The sequence below is a fragment of the Canis lupus genome, chromosome 33 (assembly GCF_011100685.1).
Source record: "Canis lupus familiaris isolate Mischka breed German Shepherd chromosome 33, alternate assembly UU_Cfam_GSD_1.0, whole genome shotgun sequence".
Lineage (NCBI taxonomy): Eukaryota > Metazoa > Chordata > Mammalia > Carnivora > Canidae > Canis > Canis lupus.
This window is the reverse complement of record NC_049254.1, coordinates 13,696,678-13,716,285: the sequence shown is the minus strand read 5'-3', so window position 1 is coordinate 13,716,285 and position 19,608 is coordinate 13,696,678. Positions and strand designations below refer to the sequence as shown.

The 19,608-nt window shown below is 47.0% G+C and overlaps 1 long non-coding RNA gene across 1 annotated transcript; it reads left to right on the top strand.

The window, feature by feature from the left end:
• The first annotated feature begins 441 nt into the window (after nucleotides 1-441).
• Nucleotides 442-9,424, top strand: LOC119867291. Its single transcript, XR_005383065.1, has 3 exons — nucleotides 442-782; nucleotides 1,313-1,440; nucleotides 9,221-9,424. It is a non-coding gene; the product is annotated as an uncharacterized LOC119867291 (long non-coding RNA).
• Nucleotides 9,425-19,608: the final 10,184 nt, after the last annotated feature.

The following is a 19,608-nucleotide window of genomic DNA, read 5'->3' as shown; positions in this document are numbered from 1 at the left end:
TTTCTCTCCTTTCCCCTTTATTCCCTTTCACAATTTTTTATATTCTCCAAATGAATGAGACCATATAATGTTTGTCCTTCTCCGATTGGCTTATTTCACTCAGCATAATACCTTCCAGTTCCCTCCACGTTGGAGCAAATGGTGGGTATTTGTCGTTTCTAATGGCTGAGGAATATTCCATCAGATACACAGACCACAGCTTCTTTGTCCATCATCCGTCGATGGACACCGAGGCTCCTTCCACAGTTTGGCTATTGTGGACATTGCTGCTAGAAACATTAGGGTGCAGGTTTCCCGATGTTTCGCTGCATTTGCATCTTTGGGGTAAATCCCCAGCAGTGCAATTGCTGGGTGTAGGGCAGATCTATTTTTACCTCTTTGAGGAACCTCCACACAGTTTCCCAGAGTGGCTGCACCAGTTCCCATTCCCACCAACAGTGCAGGAGGGTTTCCCTTCCTCCACATCCTCTCCAACACTTGTTTCCCGCCTTGTTAATTTTTACAGTATCCTGCCCGGAGTGGAGGGCAGGAGCTGGGGTCTGTGGGCTTGAAGCTCAGAAAGGAGGCTCCCCGGGAAAGCGAGCTCTGAGGAATCCTGAGCAAGTGTGCAAGTACAGGAGACACGCCAGGGTGCCCCCGGGCCAGCCCAGACACCCCATGCGGGCCTCTGGGAGGAACCCAGGGCGGACGAAGCACAATGGGGAGCCAAGGAAGCCTTCAGAAAGGGAAGAGATGGGATCTGCTTAACAGTTTAAGTCGGATCTGGGTGCTCTGCGGAGTGGGTAAGGCCGCAGTGGGGAGAAAGGGAACCCAGAAAGACCAGACGAGATGCTATTCCTGCAGTCCAGGTAGAGGACAGGGAATGGTGGCTGGTCACTAAGCTAGCAGCCGCTAGAAGGGGGGGTGGGGGGGAGGACAGATGCAGCATATATTTTGGTGGTGAGCCAACAAGAATCTGAAGAGGAGGAAAAAGGTTGTTTCTAAATGAAGAATGCTTTACTATCTATCTTTAGTCCCAAATTCTTTTATGTCGAAAAATACATTAATCCTATAAATATACCTAATGTACATTTAAGCTATTAAAATTCTTTGACTCTTTAAATATAGTACATGCTTATTAAAGAAATTGTAAAGAAGAGAAAAGCAAAAATTAAGAAAACCTATACAAAATCTATATAGAATATAAAATCTGCTACGTACATCCCTAAGAGCAGGATGCCTGTATTTTCCCCCCAGAACTATGATAGGCTCCTGTGCTTCTGAGGCGGTTGTGCAGTATCAGACTGTGCCTTTTTTGTTTGTTTTTCTGTAGCACCTTTCGAAAACCGGAAAGTCTGACGACCTGCACACACGTACCCAGCGTGGACGTGTCTTCTATCGGGGAGAGGACTGCCGGCCCCGGGGGCAAACGGGCCTGGGACTGCCCAGCCGTCCCGGCAGGTGAGGGGCCGGCCCTCCCCGAGGCCGCGGGCGTGACGCGAGCCCCGCTGCAAGCGCAGTCCCGCCCCCGCCGGTCGGGGGGCAGGTGGCGCGTCCGTCCTCGGAGCCGGGCCGGGCCGGGCCGCGGGCGCAGTAAGGCCGGTGGGGGCCGGAGGCCCGCGCGCACCTGCCCCGGGGCCCAGGCCTGCGGGCGCCCAGCACGGCTTGGACCTACGGGCTCGCGGGGCGGGGCGCGGGCGGGGCGCGGGCGGGGCGAGTCCGGGGAGGCCGAGGGGCGCGGGGTCCGCGGCGGCGCCCCCTCCCCGAGCGCGCTCTCCCCGCGGCGCCCCCTCCCACCCGCGCGTCCTGAGCGGGACCCGGAGCCCGGCTGGCGCGGACGGACCGGCGGCGGCGCGCTCGGCCTGGGGGCCCGACTCAGGGGCCGCCCCCCGCCCCCCGCCGTCGGGGCCGCGGAGCTCGGGCCGCCCGGGTGCCGCCGACCGCCAGGGGGCGAGCCCCTCGCGTCCCCGCCGCCCGCGCCCTCCCCCGCCCTGCGCGCCCCGCCGACCCCCGTGCCCTGCGCGCCCCCCACCGCCGCCCTGCGCGCCCCATCCCCGCCCTGCGCGCCACCCCTCACACCGCCCCAGCGCCCTGCGCGCCCCCGCACCCCACGGCGCCTTGCACGCCCCCCCGCACGCCGCCCTGGGCGCCCCCCTGCACGCCCCCCGCCACCCTGCGCACCCCCCCGGGCCTCCCCGCGCGCCCCCCCGCCGCTCCGCCGCCGCCCCGCGCATCCCCCCACCGCCCCGCGCACCCCCCTGCGCACCCCCCCCGTCGCCCCGCGCGCCCCCCCGCCACCACCCTGCGCACCCCCCGGCCTCCCTGCACGCCCCTCCCCCCACCGCCCCGCGCGCCCCCCCGTCGCCCTGCGCGTCACCCCCCCCGCCGCCCCGCCGCCCCGCGCCCGCACAATGCCGCCCTTTATCGGGCTGAAAAATAGGAGTTTGATTCTCCGGCGGCGCCGGGATGACCTCATCACCCATGAAAGTCAGGGAAAACGGGGAGTGGATGACAGGCAGGAAAATAAAGGTCGCACTTCCCCCCTCCCACGTCGCCGCCTACACCGAGCACCGGCGCTGCACGCGGTTTAAAACCCACTTTGCGGGAGTCGGGAGGTGGGGGGAGGGGGAGGGCGAGGCGGAATCCCTCCGGGACGGGGGGCGGGGGGGGGGAAGGTTGCCGCCTCCCCCTGCGCCCGCCTGCCTCGGGGCTCCGTCCCCGCGTCACCAAATGCCAGGCCGCCAAGGCGCTCGAGGAAAGGGTGACTCCCCGCAAATACTCGTAGCCACGCCCCAGGGGGTCCTGTCTGGCCCAGGTGCCAGTAAAGGTCATCAGCGATTTGAGACCGCCAGCCTGGGCACCCCGGGGGCCTGCCTGGGAGTCGCCGCGTTCGGTGCCCCCACAAAGCCCGGTAAGGGTGAGGTCTGCGTGGGAGAGCCAGGAAGGTGCCTCCCCAGACATCCCCCAGACCCGCGACTCAGCCGTTGGACTTTTCCTTCTGGGGCTGAGCGGAACATGCTGATAGAAGCTACTGTCTGTTGATCAAGCACTTGCTGCTGTCGGCGTCCTGCTAACCATTTTACTCTTGTGGCCTCATCAGATCCTTAGGGCAGCCTATCAGTTACGTCCTAGTGTTGGCCCCACTGTTGAAGAAGTTGAGGTGAAGTTACTCGCCCAAAGTCAGGAAAGCCAGCAAAGAGCAGCCTCAGCAGTGAGTGACCCCGGAGCCCCTGCTCTTGAGCACCATGCTGTGTGTCTTAAACACATGTCGAAGTCTTAAAGTCTTAGTCTTTAGTCTTAGTCTTTAGTCTTAGTCTAAGTCGGCCAAGTCTTAAAGTTTCTAGATTCCTAAGCAAAGAAGGCTGTGTGTGAGCCCAGGATGGCAGCTCTCACATGAGGCCTGCCTAGGCCAAACCAAAGGCTCCTCCTAGCAGCAGCTCTCGAAAAGGTGAAAAATATACAAAGAAATTCTCATCTGAACCATTGTTCCTGGCAACGGCTTATAAGTGGCCGGAAGAAGGAGACTTTCGCCAGAGGGTCCTTCCTCCCCTGGCCAATCACTCACCAAGGATTTGCTCCCAGGGGGCTGGGCCCTGGGCTGTCACGAGGAAGAAAACAGACATGGTCCATCCCCTCATGGGAACTCACCAGGAAGGAGGTTGTAAAATAAGTGAACAACGAAACAGGTAATTATGATTTGTGATGTATTTGGGTGTGGGGGGAGAGAGAGAGAGAGAGAGAGAGAGAGAGAGCGAGCAGGCCTGCCTGAGGAAATGACATTCAGTGGGCAGCAGGGGATGGCAGGGAGCACGTCACTGAGGGACAGGGAAGGCCTTGAGGAGGAAACCTGTTGAGTGGGGAGGAGTCAGAGAGCTCACGGGGGTCTTGGAAACCCAAGTGAGGATTTTGAACGTCACGTCAAGTGCAATGGGAAGACCCCTTGATGAGTTTGAAGCGTCAGAGTGACCTGATTTGATTTCTATTTCAGGATGACTACTTTGTGTTGGGGAGAATGGCGGGGAGATGGGACAGGGGGACGGGCGTGGGGACACCATCAGGAAGTTCGTGCAATAGCTCCGGGGAGAGAGGACAGCCTGGCCGAGGCCTGGCACACTGATGCCGGAGAGAAGCAGAGGAACTATTTGCAGGCTTGGTGACAGATGCATCCCTCAGGAGAACCGAGGAACAGCAAGGAGTCAGGGCCCTCTCGGGGTCTCTGGCTCAAGGCTGAATGAGGCCTCCCTGACACGGCCAACAGGCCACGGCAGGGGCGCGAGCTGGGGCAAGGACTGGCTTGGGCCTTTCTTATTTGAAGGGCAAAGGCTGCTGTCCATCAGGCAGAAAGGAGGCTTCGAAAGGAAGCTTTGGGTGACTCGTCATTTTTTCATGGAAATGACCTTTTTTTGTTACCTCCACAGTCCAAACGGCAAACAATATTGTTGTGAGTAAAATGGGGTGAGGAAGCAAGGGAGCAGTGATACGTGGTTTTCTTTTGTTATAAAACCGGGAGTGTGTGAGCTCCAGAGGACCCCGAAGAACCATCCAGCAGGAATCTAGGCTGGAATGGGATCCGCAGGGCTAGCCAGGTGCCCTGGGGCTTACGGGCCCGCATGTGGGGCGTCACAGTTGGAAAGGATCACATTATACCCATCAGGAAACTAAAGATCCAGAGAGCTGAAGTGACCTGTGCAAGATCACAGAGCGAATCTGCAATGAACAGAGGGAAAAATAGATCTTGGGGTTCTCTCCTACGCCACTCTTCCTCTCAGGGGTCAAGGCTTTCTCTTAGACACACAGCCTTTGTAAGGAGCAATTGCTGGACTCCTGTTAAACTTTCATCCAAAATAGTGAGAAATGCACATCTCTCGGGTCTTCCTACCATTCTGCAATTCTCCAGATCAAGGACCCCCACTTCCCACCTCATAGTTTGGCATCTGGCCAGGCAGTGCTGCCCAAAATACCAGCTCCTGGCAACAGATCCTTCTTTCCTGAGTCAGAAGGGGTGAGTGGATTATTTCTTTCCTTTAGGGGCACCAGTAGGATGCACTCCTGTCTTTGTGGGAGGCTCCCAATTATAAAGGTGGAACGGTCACCCGCTATGCCCAGACCTTTTACCTACAGAATTCTGCTAAGTTAATGAAGGCAACGTGAGCTGCTTCTCTCCTTTCCCGTTCTGTTTTCTTGCCTTCCTTTCTTTGAAAATTTCAGAATTGGGCTGGAACTGAAAATCATTATGTTATGCGAAGGAAGCACTTCTGCTCTAGAGTCGTGGAAGTGTCTGGTTTTTTTTTTTTTTTCCCTAATGTATAAAGAAATGTGAGATGCGATCCATTGACCAACCACTTTGACTTACCCAAAGCAGAAATATGATGACAGTTCGCTACTACCAAAGTAAAGCGAGAAGGGTGAAAACCATTGGATCTATTTATTTATCACACCATCTTGAAATCCAGTTTCTCACAGTTATGATCAGAGGGGATATTTCATAATTGTGAATCTTAGGTGTTAGGTATAAACAGTCCTAATGGCTCCACTTCACTAATTCCTGTTATTGTTTTTCTTTAATACATTTTTATTATGGTGAAATTCATGTAACATAAAATTAACCATTTTAAAGTATACAACCTGGTAGCACTGAGTTCAACTACCTCCTCTCTCTAGATTCCAAACATTTTCATCACCCCCAAAGAAAACTGTGTCCCTTGTATTCTTGAACCAGCAAAGCAAGAGCCTTAAGGTCCCATCTGAGGGCTATGATTAACTCACTCAAACTTGACCCTGGGCAAGCCACCAATCATTTCTGGACCTCAGTCTCATCATGTAGAAAATAGGGGAGTTTGATTAAGATGACTAATTCCTTTTAATCTCTACAAGTGGTAAACGTTTATGTGTGTCTAAGTCTTTTTTCCCCAATTTTATTGATATATAATTGACACGCAGCCCTGTATAAGTTTAAGGTGTATAGCATGATGATTTCAGGTGGTACCTATTATTGTTTTTACTTACTCAATGTTCTTCTGAAGATTTTATTTTATTCTATTTATTTTATTTTATTTTATTTTATTTATTTAGAGAGGGAGAGAACAAAGTGAGGTGGCTGGGGCAGAGGCAGAGGGAGAGAGAGAATCTCAAGCAGGCTCCACACCCAGCATGGAGCCGGACACGGGGCTCAGTCTCAAGACCCTGAGATCATGAACTGAGCCGAAACCGAAAGTGAGATCCTCAACTGACTGAAATGTTTAATTTCCAGGATTGTCACAGTCTCTTCCCATTGCAAGGCTAGTAATATTTAATGTCAGTTATTTTCTGAAGAAGAATACACTCCAAACTATGATTTGCAGGAAAAGCATCTGATGGCATTTCTCAGCAGAGATTGACATTTATGCAAGAGAAAACAGCCATAATGATTTTTCAAATAAACAACTAGGTAAAAACAATGGCATGAGGAGATGGTTATGAATCATTCCTACCATATAGAGTTTAATCAGAGGACTATCCATAATTTAATCAAATCACTTAAATGCTGAAAGATGCTTTAGTATTCAGTGATAGTTCCTTTACACCATTCTTCCCACGTTGACTAAAGGAGGTTTAATTTTAAAATTTGTACTTTTCTGCATTTTTTATTATTTCTGCAGTGCGTATGTGGAACTTTTATTAAAAGAAAAAAAAAGCAAAAGCATTAAAGAAAATTCATTCCTTATAAGAAAGACCACCTCAAAACCAGAGGATTGTTGCATAATGGATGAAGGCTCCTTTGATATTAATCTCCAACAGAAGTCATTTAGGGCAAGATGCCTGTAAGAACAGGGAGGGCCTCCTCAAACAATAGGAGGAGCTTGAGAGTTAGGAATGCTTTAATCAGGCTGCTCCTAAATAGGAAAACAAAGTTTATTCTTTGAAAAATAACAGTGATTTGGGATTTGTACACCAAGATATACGCTGAAATGACACGGCGTTGAGTTTTTTCTCCGGTAGAGATGGGGCTCTTGCTGGTCTTGAACAGAGGCATTAAATTGAGAGATGTCTATCTGGGAGTAGGCGTCCAGTTTGTAACTACGGAGCACCAGGAGTTAACTGTCCTAATTAGATTTATAGTCCGTGGCCTTGACCTCATTAGGAAACAGTGACATTAACTGCTCACTAGCGAGCAAGAACATTGATAACCCAACACTGTGACAGCAGACCTTTCTCAAGCAGACACGGGACAGTGATGGCAATTTCCTTCTGGAGGTTATAAGCTAATGAATTATTAAGAACAACTCTCTTGATAAACAAATAGAAGCCTTCTTATTTTTTTTTTTCTTTTCATGCTGCTTATCTGGCCTTGGCAAGCTGTTCATTGATGAGAAAACATTTCTTTAACAACAAGGTTTTCGGTAGGTCCCACTTTTTTCATGGCCATCTTTATAGCCTCTGACATGCTCAAACATAAACATGTTGCTTTCACCATCTCTCCCTGCTGTGCACACATGTCTTTTTTTTTTTTTTTTTTTTTTTTTGTAGGGACTTGACTTTGGCTTCTTGATACTAATTAAGGAAAGAAGACTGGGACTGAAAACTTCTTTCGGGATGCCTGGGTGGCTCAGTGGTTGAGTGTCTGTCTGCCTTTGGCTCAGAGTGTAATCGTGGGGTCCTGGGATCACATCCCAAATCAGGCTCCCTGCATGGAGCCTGCTTCTCCCTCTGCCTGTCTCTCTCTTGTGTGTTTCTCATGAATAAATAAATAAAACATTTTTTTTAAAAACCTTTTTTCTATTGTATTCCGACAAAAATACCTTTCCCGCTCTTCAGCCATTTGACTTGCCATCCCCTTTAATTCCTTCAGTTTGGAGCTGTGGTTCCCAATGCTTTTCCTGCAGAAACTGGCAGAGGCATGTGTCATCCGCTGCCCAGGTGCAGATATAGGAGAGTCTACAGATTGCTTGCCTTCCTCCTCCTCTCCCGCTCCTGTCCCTTCCTGAAAGCACGTTGGAATGGGTGCAAGTGATGGTGACCTTAGCACCAGGATAATCTCCTATCTACCCACTCCAATTTACCTGAGAAACAAACACCCTATGTGCAAACCAGAGATGTTTCTTACTTGTAACAAATTTTCTGTGGCAAACTTCCCAACTGGCTGAGACAATATGTCCTAGCACTGGGCTTGGGAATTAGAGCTGTGGTCTATTACCATTTTCTCTCTCTCTCTTTTTTAAGACTTTATTTATTTATTTATTTATTTATCTATTTATTTATTTATTTTTATATTCACGTTTAGAGCAGAAGTTTCTCCAGGAGGCAGTGTTTAATCTGTCCAGGAGAAAATAAACTCTAAGATCTGAGGCCTTAAAAAAAAAAAATCTGAGGCCTATTAATGAAAAATACAATGTGCAGAGATACTAAAATGGTCCAGGTTGTGTTGATACATATTGAAAGAGAGAAAATGCACTGATCAAGACACTTGCTCTTCTTAGGATAGAATTTCTTCTTCTTTAAAATGGAAAGAATGGGGGTGCCTGGGTGGCTGAGTATGTTAAGTGCTGGACTCTTGGTTTCAGGCTCAGGGTCATGATCTCAGGGTTGTGAGGTCAAGCCCCATGTGAAGCCCTGCAGAGGGGCTCTGTGCTCAGTGAGGAGTTTGCTCGAAATTCTCTCTCCCTCTGCCTCTGCCTCTCCCCCTGCTCGTGCACACACTCTCTCTAAGATAAATAAATAATTAAAATGTTTAAAAAATAAAATAAAATAGAAAGAATAATAGTAATTATTACCTTATAGGACTCTTAGTACCAGTAAAGTACTGTAAGTGCTGCCTGCTACATAATAATCTCATAGCAAAGGCTAATGTCATTGCTATTACTCTCATTATGTGGACATGGCCATTTTTGTGTTAAACTAAGGATAAATTCCAACACTGCTGGTATGCTACTTCTACTAGCACTGAATTCATCCTAACTATGACATAATAATGAAAGGGACATAGGTTTGTGACCATTTCTTTTTTTCTTTTTCTTTTTCTTTTTTTTTTTTTAAATTTTTTTTTTTTTTTTTTTTTTTTTTTTTTTTTTTTTTTAATTTATGATAGTCACAGAGAGAGAGAGAGAGGGGCGAGCAGAGACAAAGGCAGAGGGAGAAGCAGGCTCCATGCACCGGGAGCCCGATGTGGGATTCGATCCCGGGTCTCCAGGATCGCGCCCTGGGCCAAAGGCAGGCGCCAAACCGCTGCGCCACCCAGGGATCCCTCTTTTTCTTTTTTTTAAAGTAGTCTCCCCATCAAGTTTGGAGCCTCACAAGGGGTCTGAACTCAACCGCCCCAAGAACAAGACCTAAGCTGATATCAAGATTCGTACACTTGGGATCCTTGGGTGGTGCAGCGGTTTGGCGCCTGCCTTTGGCCCAGGGCGCGATCCTGGAGACCCGGGATCGAATCCCACATCGGGCTCCCGGTGCATGGAGCCTGCTTCTCCCTCTGCCTACTATGTCTCTGCCTCTCTCTCTCTCTCTCTCTCTCTCTCTATCATAAATAAATAAAAATTGAAAAAAAAATTAAAAAAAAAGATTCATACACTTAACAGACTGAGCCACCCAGGCGCCCTGTGACCTTTTCTTTTAGCCAGTCTGAATCATCATCGAGCCAGAATAGAGGTACAACTAGATAGAAAAATAGCTTTTAAAAATGGTTGATTTCTAATGGAAGTGTAAATTGGTATGAACCTTCTAAAGGGTGTTAAAAGCCTTAAAATGTGAGTATCCTATGTCCCAGCAATTCCTTAACTGTGAATTTGTCTCGTGGAAATAATTAGAGATGTGCGAAAAGATACATGTGCAAGACGCTTCATCAAATTTATTTATAACACAAAAACTGGAAGAGCCTTAATGTCCAACAATAAGCTACTAGTTTAGTAAAATATGCACATTTATATGAAGGAATGCTGCATTGACATTAGAAAGTGTGCTGTAGAAGACTATATATTGACAGGGACAAATGTTCCTGACATATAGTCCAGTGAAAATAGCAGGTTACAAAACAGTATATTATAAAAATACTATCCTTATATAAATATAACAATTGGACTGAGGCATACCAAAGCAGATATTTTTAAAATGAAGCTTGCCATATTCTCAAAACATCTTTGGATCTTCCCATGTACCTAGAGTATGCATCTTACTTTTTGCCTATTCTTGTTTGTTCTTGTTAATTCTTCATCTAGCCAGCTTATTTGTATAATCTAATCTGGTTACTAAAGTCTTAAGCCCTCTCAGTTGAATATTCTGTCAAAACTCAGTATTATTAACTGTCACTGTTCATAGTTGCAAGCTTCCCATCCATGAACACTGTCTACCCTACCATTGCAGACTCTGAGCGTAGTGGGGAAGAAAGAGAAATACTTTTTTGTGCCTACCTGAGGGTATCAGTAGTGGGTGGATGACCTGGTCCTGATCAGATGCCACTGTTTTTCGGCATATGCTGCTCTGGAGTCTCTGTTTAAACTCTATGTGTGGTTTTCTGATGACACAGTTTGTTTCCCACTAATCTCACGGAGCACTCCTTTACCACAGAAGGGTGGCATGTGTTCCTTTGGCCCCCATCCAGGAGGCCGTACACCTCCTCTCTGCTAAGCGTGTACTCCCATCAGGCCATGAGGCCTCCCTCTGTGCCTTCTGAGAGTCATGGAGAGTTGAGAAAGGTGTTCCCCCTTCCTTTTCTCTCTTCCAGGAACACTACAAAATCTCTTTGAGCCCTCCTGGCATGGATTACTCCATAGAAACTGAGCCTCCCCACATCACTTGAGATATAGGAATCTTCAATATTAAAGGAAGGTGTATGAACCATCTCCCTTGCTCCCTGGGGCAGTGGTGGGGGTGGTGGGGATAGGATGGGATGGAGGAAGGGCCATGGAGCAGGACAAGTTGACTTGTCATCCCTAAAGGGCCTCAGAGACCATCCTCAGAATTTCTGCCAGGACTCCCTCTATTACAAATATATATGTATATATATATATATATATATACATATATATATATAAAATTATATGTAAATAAGATACAATTGCTTCATTATAAATATAGAGTTCCATGAATAGTAACAAATACATCCCCTCATGTGATCACCACACCCAAGATGTGGAGCATTTTCATCTGTCCAAAAAGTCTCCTCTTGCTCCTACTAAGTCAGTTCCTGCTCATCTTGGCAACTGCTGACTTACTTTTTATTCCTTGAGATTTGTTAGAATTTCACATAAGTGGTATAATGCAGCACTTACTTTTTTGTGTCTGGCTAAGCCTAATATGTCTGAAATGCATCCCTGGCTTGTTGCTGTGGCTTGTTTCTTTTCATTGGTAAATAGCATTTTGTTACATGGACATGTCACAACTTACTCATCCAATCACTTGATTGATATTTGGGTTATTTCCAGTTTTGAGCTATTACAAATAACACTGCAATAAACATCTATGCACAAGTCCTCATGTGGATCGATGCCCTAATTTCTCTTAAGAAAATACCTAAGAGTGAAGTGACTGGATCATATGATGGTGTACGTTATAATGGTGTAAAACTGCCAAATCTTTTCCAAAGTAGTTATGCAGTTTTTCATTCCCACCAGAAGTGTATAAAAATTCTAGTTCCTCCATTGTTGCCAACACTTGTTTTTGTCAGTCTTGATAATTTTAACCCTCTGGGTGAAGTATAGTGGTGTTCTATTGTGGCTTTAATGTGCATTTGCTGATAAATAATGATGTTAAGGATCTTTTGTGTGCTTATTGACCACGTGTATGTCTTCTTTGGCAAAGTATTTATTCTATTGCTCATTTTTAAAGAAATAAACATTTTAGGGATGCCAGGGTAGCTCAGTGGTTGAGCATCTGCCTTTGGCTCCGGTCATGATCCTGGGGTCCTGGGATAGGGTCCTGCATCAGACTCCTCCCTACAGGGAACCTGCTTGTCCTTCTGCCTCTGTCTCTGCCTCTCTGTGTGTATGTCTCGTGAATAAATGAATAAAATCTTAAAAAAGATGGAGGGGTGATACATCCCTGAAGTAAAATATCTGACTATATAATTTAGAATACTTCTATATGAGAAATTTGCCTCTCTGCTTTATTTACTTATTTGCCTATCTACTTATTTACTTATTCAATCATTTACTTATCCAATATGGACTCATTAGTATTTATTTTATAATTGGAACTATAACCCATGTATACATGTATCATGTATCTATACTACATGATAGATTTTGGTGCTCAAATTGCTCCAGCTTTGGCCCCTGGGAGTTCTTTCAATTAGCTCCTGTGTCCATCTGACATTTCCCTATCATTGTGTTTTTTTCAAGCACTTCCTTTCCAGAGCTATGCGATGCTATCTAGGAGAAAGGATTTGACAAGTTAATAAATTTGCATTTTCTCCTACCCAAGGGCTTGCAGGGCTCGAATCCTCCCGCACTCCATGGCTGCCGTACCCTTCACACATGTCCCTCCCACAGATGCCATCTTTGTTTAGAGGACATAGGGCATGATCTGCAGAGGAATAGGGTTCATAGGGAAAGAAGCTTACTCTAAGTGGGAACCCTGTGACAGCACTGAGTCTAAGATTGTCCGTGTTGAGGCACCAATGTGTCCTATAAGAACTGTATAATGTGCGTGGTATGCAGAGCTCTCTAAAGCAGTTTGAACAGTGGTTTACCAGATGGAGGAATTGTCAACCCAAACAAGTGGCCGCCCTTTCTGTTTTTAAAAACCTCCTGCAATGGAGCACCTCAGCTACCTCTTCCATTGTTTAGGTAAGTTTTTTGTCCAGTTGCTCTGTATCATTGGTCAGAGAACCATAGCCCACAGGCCAAACCCAGTCCACTGATTGTGTTTGTCAGTAAAATTTTATTGGGACACAGCCAGTCATTCATTTGTGCATGATTTATGGCTACTTTCACATTCAAATGGCAGACTTGAGTACATACTGTTGCAAAGGCTAAAGAAATATTTCTCTGGCTCTTTATAGAAAAAGTTTCCTGACCACTGCTCTATTTCATGACTACCCGGAATTGTACACAACCATAGAGGGCCATTGTCCTGAGTTATAGCCTAGGGCGAGACAGAGAACCACCCATCAGAGCCATCTCTACAAGCAAAGTTCATATGAGATGTCTTAAATACCCACTTGCAAAATTAAATAACCCTGTTTATGTAATCCCCTTCATTTAACCTTCTCTCTCTTATCTGGAACCAAAATTTACAATTCTCACACATGCTTAATTGCTAAACAGGCTCACAAGTTAGGAATACATATGCAAAAGCCTAAAGTGTTGATCAAATATTTTTTTAGAAATTCAGAAGCAAGACAAACTTTCTCTTTCACCAGAGGCCCTTAAACATTAAGAGAAATGAGATGCACCTAGCTGCCCCGTGGGGGTCAGATCATTTCCACCTTTCTGCTCCCCTAAATTCACGTTATATTGATCTGCAGAAATGCTTCAGGCGATCTACATGGAGAGGACACCAGGCACAACAAGGGGCTTCAGAAATAAAACGTAAATTGCGTTTTAATGAAGCACAACGATCACAAAATCGTGAAGTGATCAGGGAAATTTTCTAGGGAGAGTTTTAATTTATTTAGCTTTTTCTATGTTCATATTTCTAAGAAAGAAAGGAAGGAAGGAAGGGAGGGAGGGGAGGGAGGGAGGGAGGGAGGGAAGGAAGAACGGGAAGGGAGAGGAAGAGAAGGGAAGGGTTAGGGTTAGAAGGGAAGGGAAGGGAAGAGAAAAGAAGGGAAGAGAACAAAGGCAGGCAGGCAGGCTACTGAGAATGGCTCCCAGCTCTTTAAAGAAAGGGCTGGGCAGCCCCGTTGGCCCAGCGGTTTAGGGCCACCTTCAGCCCAGGGTGTGATCCTGGAGACCCGGGATTGAGTCCCACACTGGGTTCCCTGCATGGAGCCTGCTTCTCTCTCTCTCTCTCTCTCTCTCTCTCATGAATAAATAAATAAATAAAATATTTTTTTTAAAAAAAAGAAAGGGCTAAGCCTCCAGGTAGTTATCCTACCAGGACAAAGTAAGTGCTGGAGAATTCTGTTGCCAGGGGTTGGCCAAAGGTGTGAAGGTATGTGTCTCTGTGGACAGGTGGTGCCGTCTAGTGGAAAGTCAGTCTTGTCTGGCTCTGATTGCTGGCTCAGCCCCTCGTGGCTCTGCGAACTGGAGCAAATTCTGTAGTCTCTCGGAGCCTAGCCTGTGACACAGGGGTTGCTGCTGCTTTGCAGAATTCCTGTAGTAGTATAAAATGATAGGTGTACAAGGTACGGCAACTGATAAACGCTAGTTTTCATGACTAGTATGCTTTCCGGGACATTGTGCAGCTCCAGACGTCAAGAGTCAGAGTGTCAGAGAGTGAAGTGAGATGAGAGAGACCACAGGCATTCTCGAATAATCACTGTGATCCTCTTCTCCAAGAACCCTTTTCGAGTTCATAGCCTGCCTGGACCTGGAGAAGGTTAGAGAGGGCCCCGCTACCATCCCCGTCCCTCTCGTCTTCCTTTTCTCCCTCCGCACGGAAAGTCGGTGCCCTCCATGGCAAATTGCATACATCTCGGGGGACCTGCAGCCCTCGCTGTAATAAAGGCTCAGGCCACAGACAAATCTCAGGCACGTGACACCCCGGCGGGGGCCCCGCTGGAGACAAAAAGTCCATTTTCTCTAGCTTTCTAGAGAAACAGACGATTTAGGATGAAAGGCAGACCTTTGCTTGGTTTCTCTTCTGATTTCCTTCCCAGCTGATGGACCTCTCTGGTCTAATCCTCAGAGTGGACCCAGGCAGGTCCACATCCCATGCATCTTCCTCTGGGGGGTCAGGAAGGAACCTGGGGTCGCGGATCCTGAGCTGTGCCAGAGGCCAGGCCAGGAAACGAGGCAGCACTGAAGAGGAATCGCAGGGCTGACCCCCAGCCAGGCCAGCACTAGGCCAGACTGGAGGACGTGCCTGCCTGCGTGTGCTGGGAGAGGGGACTGTGCTTGGGGGCGTGTGTTAGGGTCCCAGGGCTGCCACCACCCAGTACCACAAACTGGGTGGCCTAAAACAACAGAAATTTATTGTCTCACAGTTCTGGAGTCTAAAAGTCCAAAGTGGGGATGTCAACAGGACCTGCCTCCCTCTGGAAACGTGCAGAGGAGGGTCCTTCCGGGCGCCGTCTAGGTGTTTGTGGGTGAGGCACCCAGTTCCTGGGCTCACAGACCTGTCACTCTGCCTCCGCCTCCATGTGCCACGGCCTCCGCTGAGCATCTTCACAGCCCTCCGTGCACATCTCTGCACATCTTCTCCTCCTTGTAGCACACCCAGTCGTATGGGGCAGGGCTCATCCTACTCCGCTATGACCTCATTGTAACTGGGTTACCCTGCAAGGACCCAATTCCCCAATAGTCAGGGGATCTGGAACCCCAGAACCCACTCTTTCTAGCCAGCTTGAGAGTCACAGCTTCAGTACAACAAAACAAAACGGCTTTGCTCTATTACCAGCCACTTTCACTACATGGTGAATAGATTTCAGGTTTTTTTGGAGTTAAGATATGGATAAAGTAAAGGAAAAAAGGTTTTAGGATGATGTGGGAAAAGAGAAAAGGCGATTAGAAGAGGATACTAGGAATCTCAGGATGGAAAGACTTCGCTCTACTCTGGCCAACAACTGGCCCTGGATACCAAGCCTGTATATGTGGGAGCCAAGAGAAATGTCATCCAACTGTGTAATTGGAAGTAGGCCCGCAGGGTTTCCTCTACCCCCACACCTGTCGGCAAGTTGGGGTGGCTGGTCCCGCAGGCCAGGCTCGGACCCTCCGTTCCTCCAAGATTTGCAGGGCACAAGCAGGTCCCCTCAGTCAGAACACCATCACCTGGGTTGATCCTGAGGATGTCGTGCTGAGGTGGAAATGTGAACGTGGCTCCCAGTGAGTGAGAGGGCCTGTCCTGCCCTACCTCTTACCAGGCAGGGTCAGCCAGAGATGCTCGGGGCCTCTAACTTGGTTGGGGACCACTCTGGGGAGAGAGCACTGCAGCTCCTGTTCCCTGCACACCCGGGGCACCAGAATTTTCACTGTAAATAACAGTTGGAGAGGGCAGCAGTGGGGGGAAGGGGGTCAGTCCAGCTCAAATACCTCACCTGTGTAGTATCTGAAGCTGCTCCTTTCCCTGGAACTTGGTGAAAACAATAAAAAGGAAAACTAAGAGTTATTGAACCAGGGCAATGAAATGAAATTATCCATGCTCCACGAAATGCACAGCCAGCTCCTAAACAACACAGAGTCGTATCCTTGGTGTACCTCTGATGCTTCCCGTTAGGAAGGTCCTGGCCTTGCTAAAGTTTTGAAGGAGACCCTACCCCTTCTTCATCAGCTTCTAGTCAAGATTGCTTAAGAATTGAGCTTCCTGGAAGGCTACTGGCCCTTTCGTAGAGGAGAAATACATAGGAAAGTATTCAAGAAATGAGTCACTGGTCTTGAGCAAAGTAGAGAAGGGAAGGATACCCCAAGAGGAGGAAATCAGAGGACTAAGTAGATTTTGCATTCCCAGGAGGAACAGCCACATTCAAGTTTTATGTAAATGGACAAAGGAAATGGGACAAGAGAGGAAAACCATGGCCATGACCACTCACAGGAGGGGCTGGGCTAGCATTTAGATGTCCGTGTCCCTCCGTGCAAGAGACTTCTAGGGAGGAGGGGAGGGAGTACATAATCAGTCTCGTATTTCTATGCTTTGGGCTTAGGACACTGGGCTATGGCTCTATTTTCCACAGCTAATAAATTGATGTATAAAATATGAGTTGAACTCGAACAAGAGGAATTACAAGACTTTGGATCGGCCTTCCTTCCAAGCTGGCCCGGTGGTGGGATTTCTCCAGTTGGAAGCATACTCATCACACAGCAGTGAAGCCCCGACCCTGGATCTCAGACTCCCTGGGTTTGAATCCTAACTCTGCCACCGGCTAGCTACATGACTCCAGTCAAATTTAATTATCTTAGCAGTTCCTTAGACACTAGGGATTTACCTATAAAATGGGGATGAGAATAATACCTACCTCTAAGTGTTGTCAAATGGAATTAAGCTGTGCAAGACTGAACAGGGCCAAGAACACAGTAAAGTCTCAGTAAGTACCACTAATAAGAAAAAGTAATTAGCAAAAATTGCCTTCAGTGTCTGACCTGCGTCTGGCTTCCTCTTGAAATTTCATTCTCTACATGGTCTCCTGATCCTCTTCTAAATGCTGCACTCGTCCCTATTTTCCAATATTCCATCACAACTCATGCCGAACGAGTCGGGTCTTTAAAAAAGGGATAAGTTAAATTTCAGAGAATGTGCCTGCATTTGTTCACAGTTGAGAAGTTTCAAGTTTGGTTTGTGTTTTTTCGGCCGTGTTCCCTTGTGTCTAGCTAGTTCTGTTTCTTTGTGCTACTGCAAGAGATTTGGGCAAACTTCATATCTTCAGAAGGAAGGTCTTTTCTCAAGTTCTCCAAAATGTCTGCTTCTAGCTTCCTGGAAATGCCTTTTCCCACTTGCCCTCCTTTGGTGGGATGGGTTTGTGGACTCTCCTGGTTCTTGGTGGGCAGAGAAAAACTTCCAGGATGAACTCATCTGGAAACCTCCCACCACTTAGGGGTCACTTCTTCTCTGTGTACTTTGGGTGTTGTACTATTTCCATTAATATCCTCTTCCTCTCTTTCTTTTCCCACTCTACCTCACTGTCCTACCCATCTCTCAGCTCTTTCCATGTAATCAAAATGTCCACAGACAGCAGTGCCAAAAATGTTACTGTTTAAAGAGTTGGTGTCCACTTGTCCGTGCTTTATATGCAGTGTGGATGGGTGCATGAGGCTGTGTCAAGCATCACCTCTTGTAGCTTCTCTCAAAGTCTGAAATTTCCATGATTAAAACCCTTCCTCTAGTTTAAGGCATCTTCTTCCCAAGACTCCTGTAAAAATGCAAATACATTCCTGGGAAAGGTAACTCACTGGCAATGTCCCCATGGTTTGTCAGATTCCCACTTGATACAGTGTGGCAACAGGGTCCCAAGGGCACCAGATCAGTCTGGAAGGAAGGGGAAGTATGATGCAATAAGAAGAAACAGCTTTCTGCCCACCGGTCTCCATCCATCCAAGGGAGTGGGCTGCAGAGGGGCCTGCCACAGATAGTCCTACATCAAGGATACACTCAATTTTTTTTTTTTTTTTGTCAGAGGGTCCTCCATGGGAAATACTGTTTAGTTTTCATTTTAGTTTCTAAAAAGCATGCTTTATGTTTTAGGGACTTTCTAATTTTTTACAACTTGAAAGAACATGTTTTCATTAAGTAACACTATGCCAAAGATGACATTACTCAGGATGTTAAAATTGATGTGCAGACATTTCCTTGAAACGGATATACTTTATTCCTTCCCTTTGCTTGCTTGTACAAGCCCTGATCCGGGCACAGCCCCAAGGACTCCAGAGTTTCCTTTCTTGCCAGGGTTTGTAATTCTTTTCTTTTTCTTATTTTTTCCTCCTTATCGATACTCTTCTCTAGCCCTTCTGCAGAGAGCATGGTTGGTTCTCTGTATGTTTCCCAAATTGTATTATTGAACATCGTGACTTCTACTTCGATTAGAGTGAAGCCAATGACAAAGGAGCAAGTATATGGGACTGATGTGAAATTCACTTGGGACACAAAATAATTAAACAAATACAACGCAATCCCTATTTAAATTTTCTGTAAGGTTTTGCAGATCTCTGCTGTAGGTTAACTTGAGATCATCCTCTTCCTTCTCTTCTTTCTTTTTTTTTTTTAAAAAGAAGGCAGCAGAGCAGAGTGGGGAAACCCTGAACTTTGGACCCAGACAGACACAAATGTGAACCAGCTCAGTCTCTTGCTTGGAGTGTGGCTGGACAAGTTTTACCAGCTCTCTCAGCTGCACCCAGTCAGCATGGGTAGAAATTGCTACGTTTCAGAGTTGTAAGGATTAGAAGTCATTATGAAATTCTAAGGCTGTTTTGAGAACTAAATAAATGTACATCAAAGAATTAGCAAAGTGCCTAGAATAAGCAAAAGCTTTATAAATGATGTGTATTCTCACTAATATTATTTTTTTTAAATATTTTATTTATTTATGATAGTCACAGAGAGAGAGAGAGAGAGAGAGAGAGAGGCAGAGACATAGGCCGAGGGAGAAGCAGGCTCCATGCACCAGGAGCCCGACGTGGGATTCGATCCCGGGTCTCCAGGATCGCGACCTGGGTCAAAGGCAGGAGCTAAACTGCTGCGCCACCCAGGGATCCCTCTCACTAATATTATTAATAAAAATTATAAGAAATAAGAAAGAAAACCAGAGATGACAAAAAATTAAGCCAAACAATGGAAAATTATTCGGTGCTAAAAGGAAATAAGTTTGTGGTGAAAAGACATGAAGGAAACTTGAATGCAAATCACTGAGTGAAAGAAGCCAATGTGAAAAGGCTGTATTCTGTTATGATGCCAACTCCATGGCATTCTGAAAAAGGCAAAACTGTGGAAGCAGTGAAGAGATCAAGGGGTGCTAGAGGTTGAGAACGGTGGGGGAAGGGAGTGGCATGGGCAGAGGGATGAATAGGAAAAGCTTAAAGGATTTTTAGGGCAGTGAAAACACTCTGAATGGTACTGCAAGGACCATGT